The 17,797-nt window shown below is 30.7% G+C and overlaps 1 long non-coding RNA gene and 1 pseudogene across 4 annotated transcripts; both read left to right on the forward strand.

Moving 5' to 3' along the window:
• The first annotated feature begins 2,148 nt into the window (after window positions 1–2,148).
• On the forward strand, window positions 2,149–5,639 carry LOC140978641 (uncharacterized). Of its 4 annotated transcripts, none has more exons than XR_012175590.1 (9): window positions 2,149–2,343; window positions 2,560–3,188; window positions 3,287–3,667; window positions 4,049–4,181; window positions 4,573–4,644; window positions 4,779–4,917; window positions 5,002–5,077; window positions 5,196–5,255; window positions 5,394–5,639. It is a non-coding gene; the product is annotated as an uncharacterized lncRNA (long non-coding RNA). The 4 variants fall into 4 exon arrangements; XR_012175589.1 differs by having other exon boundaries at window positions 5,006–5,077; XR_012175592.1 differs by lacking the exon at window positions 5,196–5,255 and having other exon boundaries at window positions 5,006–5,077.
• A 10,735-nt stretch (window positions 5,640–16,374) lies between these two features.
• On the forward strand, window positions 16,375–16,975 carry LOC140979128 (basic leucine zipper 43-like; annotated as a pseudogene).
• The last annotated feature ends 822 nt before the right edge of the window (window positions 16,976–17,797 follow it).

The following is a 17,797-nucleotide window of genomic DNA, read 5'->3' on the forward strand; positions in this document are numbered from 1 at the left end:
TCGACGTACCACTTATTTGGCCTAGTTCCTCCATTATATTTTTTTCTACCACCGTCGTGCACGACACTACTGGTAACACCTTCCAAATTTCAGATAAATCTTATAGTCAATCTCCTTCATATCTTGGATGTGATTCTCCATCTCAATGATGGACCATTAGACTTGTGCTTGCCATTGGATAATTTTAACATATCTGCAAAAATATTTCTATTACCCTAAGTTTTTGTAACTGACAAATACATCATCGAGCTATTTCAGGATCCAATTGTTTATCAATTGTATTTCAAATTTTCAGACCACTGGATCAACCCAAGCCGTTTAGACAAAACTTCAAGAGTTCAAGCCACAGAGTATCTAAACTTTAGCTACAAAAAATAATCTGTCAAGCAGGTCAGAACAAGTCTTAAATGCAGTACACATGTTTAAACTGTTAAACTCTAACCGAACCTCAACGGGTCAGATGTGAGTAATTCAAAAAAGACACTGCAAGTCTAGCAGTTCAACAACTTCCATATATAGAATGATTACATAGTATCTTATCAACTCCCGAATGACATAAAGTTGTCTATTTCTTCTATGGTCTATTAGCTTTTCAGAAGCTAGGAACTTGAGGGCGCAAAAGCAAAAGGAACATTAAACGAGCATTTAATGATAAGTACGTCGACTGAAAGCAACATGTCCATTCTGTCGAGTAACAGTGCAGATGATCGTTGAAAATTAATTCCAATTGTTGGAGCTTTTCAACTATAAATATACAGATCTGAAAACGCACAAAGACTACTAAACCGAACGATTAAAAGCCTATACACATTTATTCAATCTTCAAAGATCTTCCAGCACACTTAAAGCTATCATAGTTCAATATGTTCAACTTAAGCACATACCTTTCAGATTACATCAGATTTTCAAGGATTACTTTGTGCTACCCCAACCAACTCAGGTCGTTCAAGCCAACAGTTGGGTTATATTGTATTTTCTGGTGAACCGAATATTCTTAAATATTTAGAACTTGTCGAAGTGTATACTAAGAGTTTCAATTTAAGTAGTGATAAGTCATAATTGAAGTGGGTTGTTACAAAGAATTTTATTAAAAGACACAAAGAATTGTATCAATCAAAGTCTTTTAATAAAATTCTTTCTAAGTAGAAAAAAAATGATGTATGAGTATTTATCTCCAAACATCCATAAAATACTTGTCTTTTTACATTACACACATTTTATCTAACTGCTCATATCTTGTTGTTTATTGATAACTTTCCATTTTATTATATATGTTAAGATCGAGTCTAAATTTAGAGGGAGAAAATAAATTTTTTTCAATCGATAATTTCGGTTGGAATAGCTACACTGAAATCTTGTTTTTGTCAGTTGAGCTCTCAGTAAAACAATCAGTATACATTGTGCAGAAGTAGGATTACTGAAATTGTGTGAACAAATGACTTAATTAGAAGATCAGTTGGGGTTGACTGAAAAATCTTTTGTACCACCATCACCATAACAAAAAATTATGTACTCTAAAACAAATTTGAATCTCGAGAATATCAATGATCGTTGAGACCTAAGGCTATAAATACCCATCATTGGATCATTCATGAAATTACATCACTTCACTACAACAATAAATGGCTATTGTGACACTTTTAATTAAATGTTGTTACAAATACTTAATAATGACACTTGTAAAAAATAAATAATGTGTAAAATAAAAAAACATATTAGATTAGTTATCGTGACATTTTTAATCGATGTCATTTTTTATATGGAGGGAAACAATTATTTTCCTCCTTCCAATATTTATCCAACCCAAATATTCTCACCTTTGTTGTATCTATTTTTCTCTCCAAAATCTTCACCTGTTAATAGTCGTATGATAAATTTTTTTTATTTAGTACGACACATCCATTCATACGCGCTTTTAATATTATTTTAGCTTATACAAACAACGGCGTGCAAAAAATACATGTCGTAAATAGTTATTTCAACGGCGAGCTATATGTATGCTATTAAAATTTAATATTTACGGCGTGCATCACACGCGGTTAATAATCTTATAATAAATTTTTTTTAATAGTAGAAAATTATTTTGTACGGCACACGATCAACGCTGTTAATAAAGATGGATTAATTATAACAGTGTGTACGCTCCTCCCAAATCTCTCGCGCCCTTCTTTTTTTCCCTCATTCAGCCGCTATAGCCAAATCTCTCGCGCTCTTCTCTTTTCCCTCATTCAGCCGCTATAGATTTATTTCCATCTACAGAATCCTTCCTTCTTATCTTTGTCCAGCCGCTATAGCCAAGTCTCAGGGTTTCAGATTTGTCCAGACGCTTCTCATCTCCGGCCGGTAAGTTCCAAATCTATCCCTTTTTTCTCAAATTCGTGGTACTAAAATAATAATCTGTAACAAATCCTTTGTTTTGAAGATATAATAATAATAACATACCGAGGTATTGTCTGTATTCACTTTTACCTGAAAACCATTGGAAAAGGGGGAGAATGTTTAATTATTTTATTCGGTATGCGACTTTTTCATTGATTTTGTAAGAGATTTTGGTCACAGTTTGTTTTGAATTCAAGTCAATTATTGATCGAACGGTCGATCACGGTCATGCCTCAGAGTGGAACTGGGGTCAGTGTTGAGGCCATGGATCACGTTTTCCAGACCAATATGCTTGACATGCTGAAGCAAACCGGCAGGTACTGCGGAGTTAATTGTGCTGTGAAAGGGTTTTCTACCTCTGGATGATTGAATGTACTATAGGCTTCTGGATGATTGAATCTATAAAGTAAGTTTTTTGATTCCCCCCAAAAATATAGAACTAGCTTTTCCTCCTTATTTTTATAAACCCAAATCTTAACTTAATAATTTAAAGTACCTAAATAGTAAATATCAAGTTTCATTTTATCTTACGCTGTCCCCATCTGTGTCTATGATGCTTTGGACTCTAGCAGGATTTGTATCTTTCTGCCAAATATCATATGTGTCGTGTGTGAATTTCTAATAGAGTGGAAGATGCTAATCTTGAGTGGATATTTTGTGATTTGTGAATAACAATCACGTAATTGAAGCTGATTTCTGGATATATTCTTCTACGGCTAATGAAATTTTCTGTTGCTTGGTTCAAAATTTGATACAACGTGGAATTCGCAAGCTAAGATTCCCAAATCTCAAGGCTCCTGAAATTTCAGGTCTATTATTTGTTTTTGCAGCTTCAAGAAATTCCCTTCATTTTCTTGGTTTTACTCCACCAATTTTTTAATTTGAGACTCTTTTTTTTTTGGTTCAGGAGTTCACGTTTTTTCATCCGGGCTTTCGTTTATTTCACCATGTTCAAAATCAAAGCTGGCAATTTGAGTTGAGGTTGTTTGGAGGTAAAAGTGGGAAAAGTTAGCATTTCTCTACACGGTTATGGTAGGCTTGCTTTATGAGGTTCTGATTCTGGTGGGCACCTTTTTGGCTGAGGTGTTTGGATAATAATAATTCAATGAGTGGAGGATGTGTATCATTGTGAGAATGGCTTATTCTTGAAGCCAAATCAAAAGTTTTCCGAGAAGGTTAAATAAGTGGAGATTTTCAGGGAATGGAAAGGTTGATTTATCTGTTATCGAGCTTGGTGTTTTTTATGTTGGTGGATCAATTCTATCTCCTTCTGGAGTAAATTATGAAGGTGCTTCTGAAATTTCATTTTTTCCTTTTCACAAAATGGTGAAAGTTTGATCCTATTCAACTTATATATGATTGATGGTTACCTAAAACTTATTTCTTTGAAAGCTAACCCATGTGTATTTACTATAATTGTTATTTCTGCAAATTTTTTAACCAGATTCGGTCTTTTTTCTTCTTGGATATCACTTCAATTCTCATACTTTAGAGTAGTCATTTTATGTTGCAAATGCACATATTAGTACCATTTATCTTTATTGTTGAAAATGAATGGATAACTACTGTGCTCTGCTTATGAGAAAGAAACAAAGGATGAATACGTATTCATAGTTCTTGGCTGTGACTTGTTTTTAACAAATTATTTGGTTTCTTTAACTGGATGCAGTTGTAGCTTTGATAGCTATAAAGAGTGATTTACATGATCCGTATAATGTGATGGAGAATTGGGATGCGACTTCTGTAGATCCTTGTAGCTGGAGGATGGTCACCTGTTCCCAGGATGGCTATGTTTCTCCTCTGTAAGTTTCTAGCACCACTCTTCTTGCTGGAAACTGGAGAAATTTTTCTAGCTTGGTGGTTTTTCCCGTAATATTATTTTTTTTTTTGGAGGGAGACGTAATTTTCAGACAATTAATTATATAATTTGGAACTTTTTCATCTTATAGCCTGCTAGATCCGCTCTGCACTTGGGAGTGAGATTTATCAAAATGAGTATCAGTAGTAATTAGTGTTGTTTTACTTCTTGCTTTTACGGATCTCTTTCACTAAAGTTGACGGGAAGAATCTGCTTTCCATCATACTTCTCTATAAGCTAAAATGGGATGTACTCTGAAATGTGATGACGAGGTCATATGAAGTAATAATGTCTGTCACTGATCCTTGATGATAGTAATTTTTGCTTGTTATCAGAGGGCTACCTAGCCTGAGCTTGTCTGGAACCCTGTCATCTAGGATTGGAAATCTTACTAATCTGCAGTCTGTGTAAGTTATTGCTATCCACCATGTTCTTGTTTATTCTAATTTTTCCTTAAATACAAATTATTCAACACACTGAATTATTCTTAGAACCATTGTAACTAACAAGCTGAATATTTCTTCCATTTGGGCATATGTAGGTTGCTGCAAAATAATAATATCACAGGTCCTGGATGTCATTGGAAAATTAGAAAAGCTTCAAACACTTGATTTGTCCAACAACAAGCTGTTTGGTGAAATACCCGATTCTGTTGGCAATCTGAAGAACTTGAATTATCTGTGAGTTTTTAGGACTTTTGCCATAAAATTTGGGTCTTTGCATGTTCTTTAGATTGATTCATTTGTTTTGGTTCTTCGAGCAAGACAGGCGTCTTAACAACAACAGCCTCAGGGGAATGGTACCCAACTCTCTTGCCAAAGTCGAAAGCCTTACCCTTGTGTATGTTACACCTTTCGATTTTCATTTTCCCAATCAATGTTGATTGTGTAAGTAAACCAATTAGTTCCATGCATTCTTGAATAATTAAAGACTTAACATTATTTATGAACTCTTTCAGGGACCTTTCTTTCAATAATTTAAGTGGTCCTTTGCCAAAAATTTCTGCTCGAACATTTAAGTAGGTCATCTTTTATTTCTCTAACATATCATCTCTTGCATTATACTTGTCTCATTTCTGGAATTTCCCTTTAATCTCTTTATTTTGTGCTTCTTTAATTTTATTTCATTCATACAAATATATGAATTTTTATTGTAGGTGACAAGAATATTGGATTTTGATTAAGATGAGATGGTTGAAGAATGAAGATGCGTCACAAGTTTGCTTATGTTTTGCTTTACAAGACTTAATTGTTTGCTAGTTCTTAAACAAAATACATTTGGTACATTTGTTGGGGTATAGATGTTTTTCGAGGTAACAAATTTGTCAGTCTTATACATTAATGATTGCAAAATTAATGACAATTATTGATTAGCAATTTAATTTCTATTTTAAAATTTTGTATTTGTATTTATGTTAATTTGTTATATTCTTGAATATTATATCATGAAAATATTGAAATCGATGACATTTCATAAAATATGACATTTTTTTATGTCACAATAGAACATTAAATCATGTACATAAAAAATGTCGTAAAACTCATATGGAGACATTTCAAAAAGTCATTTAAACAACTATTAACGACAATTTTCAATGTCTTTATATATTAGTATAGAAGACATTTGTAAGTGTCATTACAGACTACATAATGAGACATTTTAAATTAACTTTATAACCTATCATCAGTGACATTTTTTATTGTCACTATAAATAACATACACGACACTTATAGTTGTCATTATAAATGATTTTAAATGACATATAAATTTGTCATTATTACTATAATAACCAGGAATGTATAAATGTCTTTAAAACATGAGTTTTCCTGACATTTAAAATTGTCATTATATGAATAATTAGTAACACGTATGAAGTTGTCATTAACATCTTATAATGACATTAAAAAATGTCAGGAAGTTTAAGACGACATTGGAATAGACGACATTTGTTGGAGGTGTCACTAAAACTTAAATGTCACTAAATATTGAATATGATGACATTTATGAATGTCAATATAAGCATTTATTGTTGTAGTGCTTAACAAGATTCTGTTGATGATCAAGAGTATTCAAGTGCATTCAAAGCCAACTTCAAAAGCCTACACAAATGTCCATCGAGCTGATCTAATAGCAATACACTGAGAATTTTTATTTGTGTAGTTTCCAAGCTGCAATCCTTAAATTCTTTCGGAAAAACACACAAAAAACAAAGAACAAACTCTCTAGCAGATGTGTTGTCCAAGATCGAGCACAAGTTTTGTCCAAGTTTGAGCTACATTATGTCCAAGTTCTAGCAAGTTTTCTTCGCGTTTTTTATCAATAAATGTTTTTGGGCTTATGTTTTAAAAACTATGTACGCATAAATCTTCGTTCTACGTTCTATTTTAAATTTTCAGTCCAGCGTGCTTTCTTCATTTTATGTTTTGTTTTAAAAATTATGTTTCAAGCACTGTTATGATTCGACTTGACATGGATAAGAATTTTGAAATATGATATGATCCTCACACAATGTGATATAATAATCATTATATGGTCACGTCCATTATACAATTAACGGTTAGAGACGTGTCAGTAAAACGTAGTCCCTACTTGCTAAGTGTTTTTCCAAAAATTCACCCCTCTTACTCATANTTCCATGCTATTGATGTTAAGCGTGAACATCTTTCATGAAATCAAAACTTAACTTTTTAATTTTATTTGCACTCATTTATTTCGTATTGAAAAAGATCTACAAAATTGGTAAAAATAATAATTTATTGGAATTTAAACTAAAATTCTAAAATAAAGTTTAAAGTGATACTAAAAAGATATTAAATTTTTATTAAGTTAAAATTTGATTTCGCTAGTAACGATGGATCTTCGCGACCCTTGAATTTTTTTTTAAACATTATTGTCATATAAAAATATTTTTCCCTAGTATATTTATGTATATATTGACACCCCGATATATATTTATTGGTGGTGAGATTCCTTAGTGTTCGAGTTTGTAGAGTAGGTAGATGTTTGATCAATGATCATGTGTTTGATTCTCTATACCAACATTTTCTCGGACGAGTCTGTCCATTCACATTAAATTGTCAAAACAAATTCAGAAAATAAGAAAAAAATTCGAAATATTTTCATCTGAATACTGTGCATGTATTATTGTATGCTGCCCCAACTCCGCCCATGAACACAATTTTTTTTGCTCCAAATCCAATATCAAAGAAGATCACAGAATCGAATAATTGATTCATTAGGATTTAAGATGATCCTCGTGCCAAATTAAAATACTTGTGGCAACACATCAAGTTTTAAGAAAGAAGACTATAATCAATAATTAAACATTTAAAAATAATATATAAAAAATTAAAAAATTTGTATTACTGTTTACAACTTCTAAATAAAAGCGAGTGTTAATTTTTCCCTTCACAGATCTCTTATTTTTTGAGGTGGAAACACTAATTCATTATTATTTTTCCCTACTAATTGATCATTTGGATCCAATCTTTAATTTCATCAGCTTCCACTATATATATTTGCTTAGGCATGAATATAATTGACGAGTAGTGCAATCAGATGGAAACATTGTGCTCCAACCACCTACCTAATTTCTTTATTGACAAATTTCCAAAATTGTTTTAAAAAAAAGTAAAAAGTTTACAACCATTTTTCAATTTATTTGTGAGAATTTATATATTTTTTTCATTACATAATTCGATGGGTCTCAAAATAATGAATTTTGGATGAAAATGATGAAGCCGTGTGTTGCATTCCTTCTTATTGTATATATAATTTTGATATATTTATCGTATTTAACAGGTGGACGTTACTTCATACATGTTCAGAATAAGTGTACAAGATATTAAAATTATATATGTGTGTGTGTGTCACTCCACTAAACGTTACACGTTTAAATATTAATTTTTAAATACTGTTGGGTAAAACTCTTAGTAACAATTTCAAACCAAATTTACAAGATTTCTGAGCATAAAGACTATTTCTGTCAGTTAAAAAAATCACATCAATATACGATGTAAACTTGAAACAATTTTGAGAGTAAGTTGAGTACAATTGATCTCTGAAAAGATCTTATGTATCTCTTAATGACTTCTTTTCAGCAAAACTTTGAATATCTGAAAGAATAATAAATTGCAAATTTATCAAGAGTCTAGAGTACTTGTTAAATCTTGAAATGTTCTTTTATAGATTATTTCCAACGTTCAGATTCAAACGACTATAATTTAGTCGTACATAGACTATAACAAAAATAGTATTAAATGTCACATGCTATTCATCGTATTCCAAAAATAGCAAGCGACAATAAATAAATGTCTATAACACCGACATTCAATGAGTACAAAGAATGTTTTTGTTTGAATTCTCTTAAAATTCTCTGATTATCGGATTTGCTAATAAAATGTCTTCATTTTTTAAAGAAACAAATATGATATAGTTAAGTGGTCGATAATACAATTCAGTAGACGGTAGAAGACTTCTAAATACTCAATGCAGTTTGTCTTTTCGAATTCGGTAGACCTTAATCAGTTCTTCTGAAACATGCGAGAGGTATGCTGATAATGAACTACTAAAATTGTTTGCTTGCTTAATTTTATTTCTTCCGATATTTAAGTTGGCTTAGGGAAAATCACCAAAACTTAAAATACCTTAAATATATTTTCACACTCTTAAAAATTAGTTTTTTTTTTTGTTTCTTAAACCAAAATTTTGCTCAATTTAATTCAAATTCAAAATATGATCCCATGTTGATTCTATTTTCAAAAGTGAACTATATTTTGGTAATAAATGAAAATTTTTCTAAACATTCTTACCCTCGATTTTTTTGTCTAATCCAAAATTATTTTTTACATTTATTTAGAGATCACAATACACCATCAAACTCTACATCTTTGCAAAAACTTCAATGATGTTATATTTTTTTTATAAAGATGATATTAGAATAATTTATTTACCAAATACTATCTTAAAAAAATTTCCGCCACTGTTCACTTTTGAATTTTTCTCACATCTTCACAATATGTAAATTTAATCACTTCTTCAAAGAACATAATATTTTGTAAACACTCCTAAATCTCATTTTATGAATTAAGTTCATGACAAATCTCGACTTGTCTGTCCTTTTCATCCAAGACTATACACTTTAACACAAGATTTATCATGTAACTTGTAAGAGCAAAATATAATTAATCCCTTTTATGGGTTATAATCCAATTTATTATTAGCTCGCTAAATTGGACCCAAGCCCACAATCCCTAAAAAAAATTTATAAATAGAAAACAAAATCACATATCCAATGTATGTTCTCTTAATGCACTGAACACATGCGTTATATGTACATAAAATATATTTTTGTTAATTTGAATTAATTTATAATTTCACACTCATGTAAGGGTATTGGGATAGTGGTAATTAAAATTTAAGATAATGATATAGTGGGAAGAGAAGGTGAGAAGTTTTTCGAACCAGTTAAACCGAATTATTCGTTTCGGTAGGTTTTTTCGGCTTTTCGAGTTTTATGCCCACCCCTAATCTTCCTAGTTTGGACAATATTATTTATTTGTTGTATTTCCATATTTATTTATATATACATTTAATAGCCATTTAAAATTTTTAATTATTGAAATAATATATATTGTTTCATTTATGTATTTGAGCCTCCTAGAACGTATATGGTCCAGACCAATCCGCTTCAGAAAAGATCACACCTTAAATTTCCCGGTAATTTTGTTAAAGTATGATTATGTTGCTAAATTTTTTTAAATGTTATTTTTTAGTTATAATTTAATTATAATTATTTTTAGACTCTAATTATTATAAAATTTGAGTCAAATACGAAATGATATAAGGATATTGAAGCTCATCGTGTTGCTTCTAGCACTCATTCTACGATAATGTTTTAAAAATACTTACATAATTTGTTAGAGTAATTGTATTTAAAAAAAAAATATTAGTGTCAATTTTCTTAAAAGAAATGGAGATAACATTGGACGTGGAAGTCAATTTGTGTGAGTGTGTGAATTTTTTTATTCTTTTTGGGTCTTATTTCTATTTTTCTTGGAGAAATAGTTTCTTTGGTTTATTTTATGTAAATATATTTGGGAGTGAAAGATGTTTTGAATGAGAAAACACATAAATGCATCTTCGAAGAAATTTTTAAAAACAATTTTTGGTTGTTGAAATAACGAAAAGGGAATATATAATAATTTTTTTCTGTTTTATATTACACGATCAAGCATTTTTTTCCCGAAAAGTAATAAAAATTTAATGCAACAGGATGCAAACCATGATAGTTAAGTAAACCGTATTGGACAAGCTCTGTGTAGCAAGCTCGTTTGAGAAGGTGTTGACATGAAAAATCCGACTCTTGATAATTAGTCAAACGTTCACCTACTCTAACAATTTGGACACCTTTGAGATCGTTCCTCGTAAATTCCTCTTTCTGCAACGATTGGATGTCCGAATGTAATTCCCATCTTAACTTTTGAAGATTTAAATTTATATATGCTAAGAAATATGGATAAGTGGAGAATAACCCAAACAAAAACACACATAAAAGGTTAAATATGGTCATCACTACCCGAATATCGAAACTTTTTACGATTTTTTTATATAAAGAAATTAAATTATTCACGGTTCCAAGTTGCCACTGCTCGGATGTGGCCATACTTTTTCGTTCGACACATCCACAAAAATTTTAAATTTTATCTTAATTATTTCGTTAGTTCTAAAAATTTTCAAATTTAATTGAAACCATTTAGCATTTAATTTAAACTTGACTTCTTGTATAATTCATATAATTTTTTTATAGACTTGGAGAGTTTGTTCCAAGATATTTTTCTTTTAGTATTGCTCCACTACAAATTGAAATTAGGCACAGTTCAACACTGATAGAATATGTTTCTCTATTCTAAATTCCGATTCCAAGGTGTAAAGAAAAGGAGAGCTTTAACTTTGTTAAGGATATTCTATCCATTTCGTCACAAGTAGTTCTATGAACTAAGAAATCATATTTTAATCAAACAAATAAAACTGAAATAAAAATATAGCATTTTAATCATTTTTATAAAACAATGTCATTCACAAATTAAAGTCGGAATTGTTAATGAATAAAATCTTGTTCGTGTGCGAGTACATGGTTGGGGTGTGTTAAATTTGAGAATTGGACCTAATTCAACCCCAAAAACTAGCTCAAAAGAGGAAGATTGTTCAAGTCCATATATACAACTCTCAGTGATTTTATCTAACCGATGTGAGACAACTAACACACCTCCACGCCAAGGAATGAACATCTGGAGCGTGAAGTTTACAAATAACCCAAACATGGACAGAACGAGTGGCCCAACTATGGACAATCCAATACATAACGGTGAAACATGTACTCTGATACTATGTTAAATTTGAAACTTGGACTTAACTCAACCACAAATGCTAGCTCAAGCGGTGAAGATTGTCCAAATCTATATATACAACCCTCAAGGATTTTCTCTAACCGATGCGGGACAACTAACATGGTGCATCTCAAGTGAAGATCGGATGACCTAAAATATATCGCATGTGTATTTTCACGTGGACCAATATATATACCTTGAGTATTACCCTAAATATCATTGAAGCTACCCAACAATTGTATACCATAATTTCAAAAAAAGAAATGGAAAAAAATTTACATATAATTGTCAAAAGAGCATCATAAGTCCTGTTAAATAAATATATATACAGATATTATCGCTAAAATATATTCTTCTAGGTTTATAGAGGGGAATTTTCAAGAAACTAAAAGGGGAAGAGGGGCATCATTGCAAATGCTTTGTGGTGATTTTTTCTACCATGATATATATATACCAGATACATAAATCTTGATGTAATTAAATAAAGAATAAACTTTATGTCAAATTTCTTGGAAAGTTCTCTCCAAACAAGAGAATTCAGGAAAAAGGAAAGGGATGAAAATGCACTGATCGAGTTTACACAACTACGTACAGTTTTCAACCGAAAAAGGAAAAGAAATCTATATAATTAGAACAGGAGAGTAATAAAATTCAGGGGCTCCCCTCTAATTTTTAAGCTGCCCCTCATCTTTTTCCTCCAATTTTTTTCTATATATATGACAGCGGATTTTATATGAAAAGTATGACTGTAGGACATAAAAATAAATCTCTATCAGGTAAAAATAAATCTTCATTTAACCTCATATATACCCAATTTTTCATTCTTTTCTCCCCAAATTCTAAATTCCATATTTTTTCCATTTCCCAAGTCATGAATTCCAAATTTGTTCTATACGTGATTTCATTTTCATTTTATTTATTTGCTTATTTCTACAGATTACAGGAATTTGATATGACCAATTCTAAGAATAATGTAGTAAGTGATCATCATCATCATCATCATCATCATCATCATCATTTTTATTAAATTTATTGTGTTTTTGAGCAACCTTTTTTTATTGACCATGCAAGTTAATTAATCAATACTTATTTAAGTCGTCATTGTGTATATAAATATATAGAGTAAATAAACAATTTTCCATTTGTGATTTAGGTTCCATATTTTTATTTTGTTATTCATATTTTCCATGTTTATTATTATACGTCACTCATTGTTACAAATAATGTTAGGATCGGAAAAGAGTTTAAAGTTGGCGAATGGAATTCTTTAAAAAATTTATTTAAAACTTGAGTTAGTTTTAACATTTAAACCTTTTCTCAAACGAATAAGTTTAACTGGAGGATCACTGAAATGATTTTGAGTGCGGAAAACGATTATGTTAGACATAATGATAGATTATATATTCAATACAAGTAACATTTAACTAGACAATTAGAAATAAGAAACAAACACAATAAAGTGCGTAAGTAAATGCGACAAGATTTATAGATGTTCAGACATAAATAACCTTACGTGACTTCTTCTTCAATTTACGAAGGAATATATACTAAAAGAATTTGGTTTTACAACGCTTTGCAACAATTCTTTTCGATTGATACTTATCACCGGACAAATCGAAACTCTTAGTTATATCTCAACACAAACTCTGAATGGTCAAAAACTCTCGGTTCATTAAAAACCAATATAAAAACCAACGGTAGCTTTGATGACTAGAGTTAGTAGGATAACACAATATAATCTTTAGAAAATCTGTTATAAACTGATACGTGTGTGCTAAATGTTGAAAGAATAAGTGTGATCGTAAGTCTTGCATATTGAAAGCTTGAGTCTTGTTAATTGGATATTTGCTTTTGGTTGTTTTTTTGTCTTATAAAATTGCATATTTACACTTGAAAAGCTCCAACGGTTGGAAAAATTTTCAACGATCATTTGTACTAACTCTCGACATAATGACATTGTGTTTGGTTAAGCGTGCATGAATAAGAATAGTATTGGTATTGGTGACCTCCTGGAAAGTTCTCGTACTTCAAACTGCTGGCGTAGTACCTCTTGATCTAGTTGGCTAGTTTAGAGGTAAAAGAGTTACATCATATCTTAATATATGACAAATATAGTGAATATTATTATTTCTATTATATAATGAGTAAATATTAAACATTATACTTGTATTTTAAATTTTTTATAATCATAAGACAATATTTTGGAGAGAAAATTCGTCTCACAAATAAAAAGTCTAACTCTGCCTCTGTTTAAATTTAACCTGACTAGTAGAGATGGATAAGTTCGAGCTTAATTATCTTAAAAAATAATCAACATTTTAAGATTTTATCTTAAAAGTTAATGATTCAACATTATAATTTCCCACTTGTCATTAACGTCCATAAAGAGACACTTCATAATTTAGTTGGCAAAAACACAAAGAAGTGGAAGCATCAAGGAATACATACACACTTTATGTTAAGGCCATTTATATTCTGGAAAATACCATATTACCCTCATAGTGTATCCACATGTTACAGCCACATATATATAAACAAATTTCGAATTTATATAATATATATATATATATTATAATATCCTCATGCTACAATATCCAATAGCTTAATTTTAATTTGGCTATGTCTATTCATATATTTTTTTAACGTGGACTCAACATACTTAGATCAAATTTGAACAATTAAAATCTAACAATAAGATATTATTGTTATGCTGGCAAGAACTTAACACTAAAGTATTAGATTTTATTTGAATCGAATGATGATATATTAGTTGATTATATATATTTATTTCATTCAACGTTTGACTCGATTTCAACAAAATATTAGAGTTATAAGTCATCATGTCATCCAAATATATTGATTTATCATTTATATATAACACATTATTTATCATCTCGTCTCCCGAATCAGATGGTGTATTAAAGTTTACAATCGTCATGGAAATTTAGGTAGCAGATGTGAGCATCATAAAGCATAAAAATTAATATGGGGGCCATCTATCCCAAATCCAAGTGCCCTTCGAGTCATCAAATATTTATTAAAATAGATATGTTGTTTTCATTTTCTTTAAAAAAAGATTTATCTCAGAATAAAAAATAGATTTCGTCATCAATCACAAGTACCTCATTGTCAATATTGAGAGTTTTAATATAATTTCGAGAATTTCATGCTTTTAAAAAGAGGGCTCGTTGATATTGACTTCTAAACAATTTTCTCTCTTTCACAAATTCTATGGCTAAATAATTACATCCCACGATCGCAAACTCTTTTTTTGTATTCTCAAATTGAATGTTTATTATTTCAAATTAATTAAACTCTTTTTTTTATTCTCAAATTTAATCCATTTAAATCCCACGATCACTAGGAAATTTTTATGAAAGTGTTTCTTACAAAAAAATTATAAAAAGGTTTAAAATTGGTTTTAATAATAAATATGTGGTTGGACAACTATTCCATAAAGACGTTTTTACATTTAAAAACAATTAACAAGGTGTTTGGACAACTATTCCATAAAAATATTTTTATATTTAAAAATAATTAAGAAGATATTTGAACAAATATAAATTTGTTGGATAAAATATGAGATATACATATAGATGATAAATGCCAGATTAAATTTATGAATTTTTAGATGCATTGATTCCGCTGTTGCATGACATTAACCTCACCTAAGTTTGTTCCATCCATGGTAATGACGTTACATCTACAGAAGAACCATTAATGAACCAAATAATTATTGCATAAGAAAATGGCCCCAATCATTACATGCAATGACATACATCACCCATTTTATCTGTTTTTCAAAACTGATGTCTCTTTGCTGCTTATGTAAGCCTTCTTAAATTTTTCCTACTAAATATTTGTTCGGTCTGGTACTTGATATGAGATGATCATTGAAATATTTGAATGATTTTTTATAAGAAGTAAAAAAAAAAAATTGGTTGAATATAGCTAATTTAAGTATATGGTGTTGGTGTGTAGGTTAAATATAATTAAGTTGAATCATTGCAATGATTATCTTATTAAGTACACCAAAGTGTTCACATAAATATATATGATATACAAGACTCGAATGCAAAATTTTAAAATTTTCTTGTGACATATGTGGTGAAAATTCTAATTTCATATGTATAATATATAAAATATAAATGTATGTTGAAAATGTGTAATGAAAGTCCCCTCAAATATGTATGTCCTCCAATCGGGTTACTCTTTTTCACTATGTTGTGACTCACTTATTTTGAGAGCTCATCACGGATTTAATTGAGAACTCTCGTCTTTTTTGTTTAAATATCCGATGATTCTCCTCACATGACTCAAGCTCGACCATGGCTCTGATACCACTTGTTTTATCATGAAACACGCATCTCTCTATAATGATATGATATTGTTCACTTTGGGCATAAGCCCTCGTAGCTTTGTTTTTGGACTTTACTTAAAAAACGTCATACCAATGAAGATATTATTCCATCTTATTGACTCATGATTTTCCTCTTAATCTTCTAATATGAAACTTTAGTTGAATTTCTAACTATGTCTACATAAAAATAAACAATTATATCTATCCATAGATTGTAATTACTCGTTATTTTATTGGTCGAAAAACAAATCTTACATCCAATGAGCTCACTCGAATGTCTAAAACTTCTCCTATAAATCCCTTGCCTTCTTCATGCATTGTCCCCTACCACCACAAAATCATCCACACAAAAAAACAAGCCTACATCAGTACAACACTTCTTGTAAAATATACCAACATTCAATCAAATTAAAATCCAAGGAATGAACTATTTTCCTCATGAGAACCCTTCGATCCCCTCCCACTTAAACTTGGATCAAACCAGTTCAAGATCGTTTCTTGATCTCAACAAATTCAACTTCCCGAATAATCAAACTTCCCTTCCCGTCGAAGAATTCGTCACCCGGAACTCTAGTTTGTGCATGAGCACTAACTCGACTTCTGATGAAGCGGAAGACCAGTATCAGCTAAGCAACATCATCGACGAGAGGAAGAAGAGGAGGATGATATCGAACAGGGAATCGGCTCGGCGATCAAGGATGCGTAAGCAGAGGCACCTCGACGAGCTCCGGTCTCATATTATTCATCTGAGGACCGAGCATCACAATCTCATCGATAAACTGAATATCCTTTCCGAGAGCCACGAAAAAATTCTTCACGAAAACGCGAGGCTCAAAACAGAAGCATCCGATCTTCGTGAAATGGTGACAGAACTTTTGGTTAGCAATTCTTACAACGTATTTAGAGATCTTGATCAGGAAGTTGTTTCATGCATGATGCAACACAGCTCATGTCATGGCAGAATTCACGAACCACTCCGTCACCGCCTAAATAATTAATTCTGGGACAATAAACTTTTTTAGTAATTAACTGAGAGAGGGGAGTGAGCGCGGGTGGAGTACTAATTAAGCCATTTTTACCTTCTTTAATTTGTATCGGGTACTGTATTAGCTTTTTAAGTGGAAATCAACGTAAAAAACTAAGTTAACTAGTTCATCTCGCCGCATATTATCCAACTCTTAAGTGTTGAAAAACATAATGACCCATATTGGTGTGAGATCTTTTTCCCCACTTTTGGATACAAAACCAGGATCTCTGAAACGGAGCTCGTTTTTTCAGAACTAAGCAGTGTGGCAAGTAATTGATTGATGATAATTCAAAAGATTCGAACAATATAATATATGTAAAGAGGGTGATGATTGTCCCAGACAAAATTATAGATAAAATATATTTAAGTTGTTCAGACAAAATAAGTAGGATAGAGAAAATAAATGATAATGAAATAATGAAACTAGGAAGTACAGAAAACAAATTACAAATATTCAAAAATGANCCGAGCCTGCAGACTAACAATCAATACCTTATCATGGGTATTTACAAAAACTCATTTTAATTATTTGTCTAAAAGTTTACAGCTTGATTAGACCACTGGCACTAATTGCTAATACAACCATTTTTTACCAAGGATCCTTTGACCTAGTGGCAAACATAATGTCCTAATATCCATTTTTAGTTTTATGTTCAAATCTCATTTGTGTGGGTAATAATTAGATTAGATAGAAAATTTTCCGCTCTTCTTTGGCATTATGTCCAAGACATCAACATACTATTCTAAAACTAAGCTTAATTAGGATAACCATGTACTGATCATGC

This window comes from Primulina huaijiensis, chromosome 6 (assembly GCF_012295235.1).
Source record: "Primulina huaijiensis isolate GDHJ02 chromosome 6, ASM1229523v2, whole genome shotgun sequence".
NCBI lineage: Eukaryota > Viridiplantae > Streptophyta > Magnoliopsida > Lamiales > Gesneriaceae > Primulina > Primulina huaijiensis.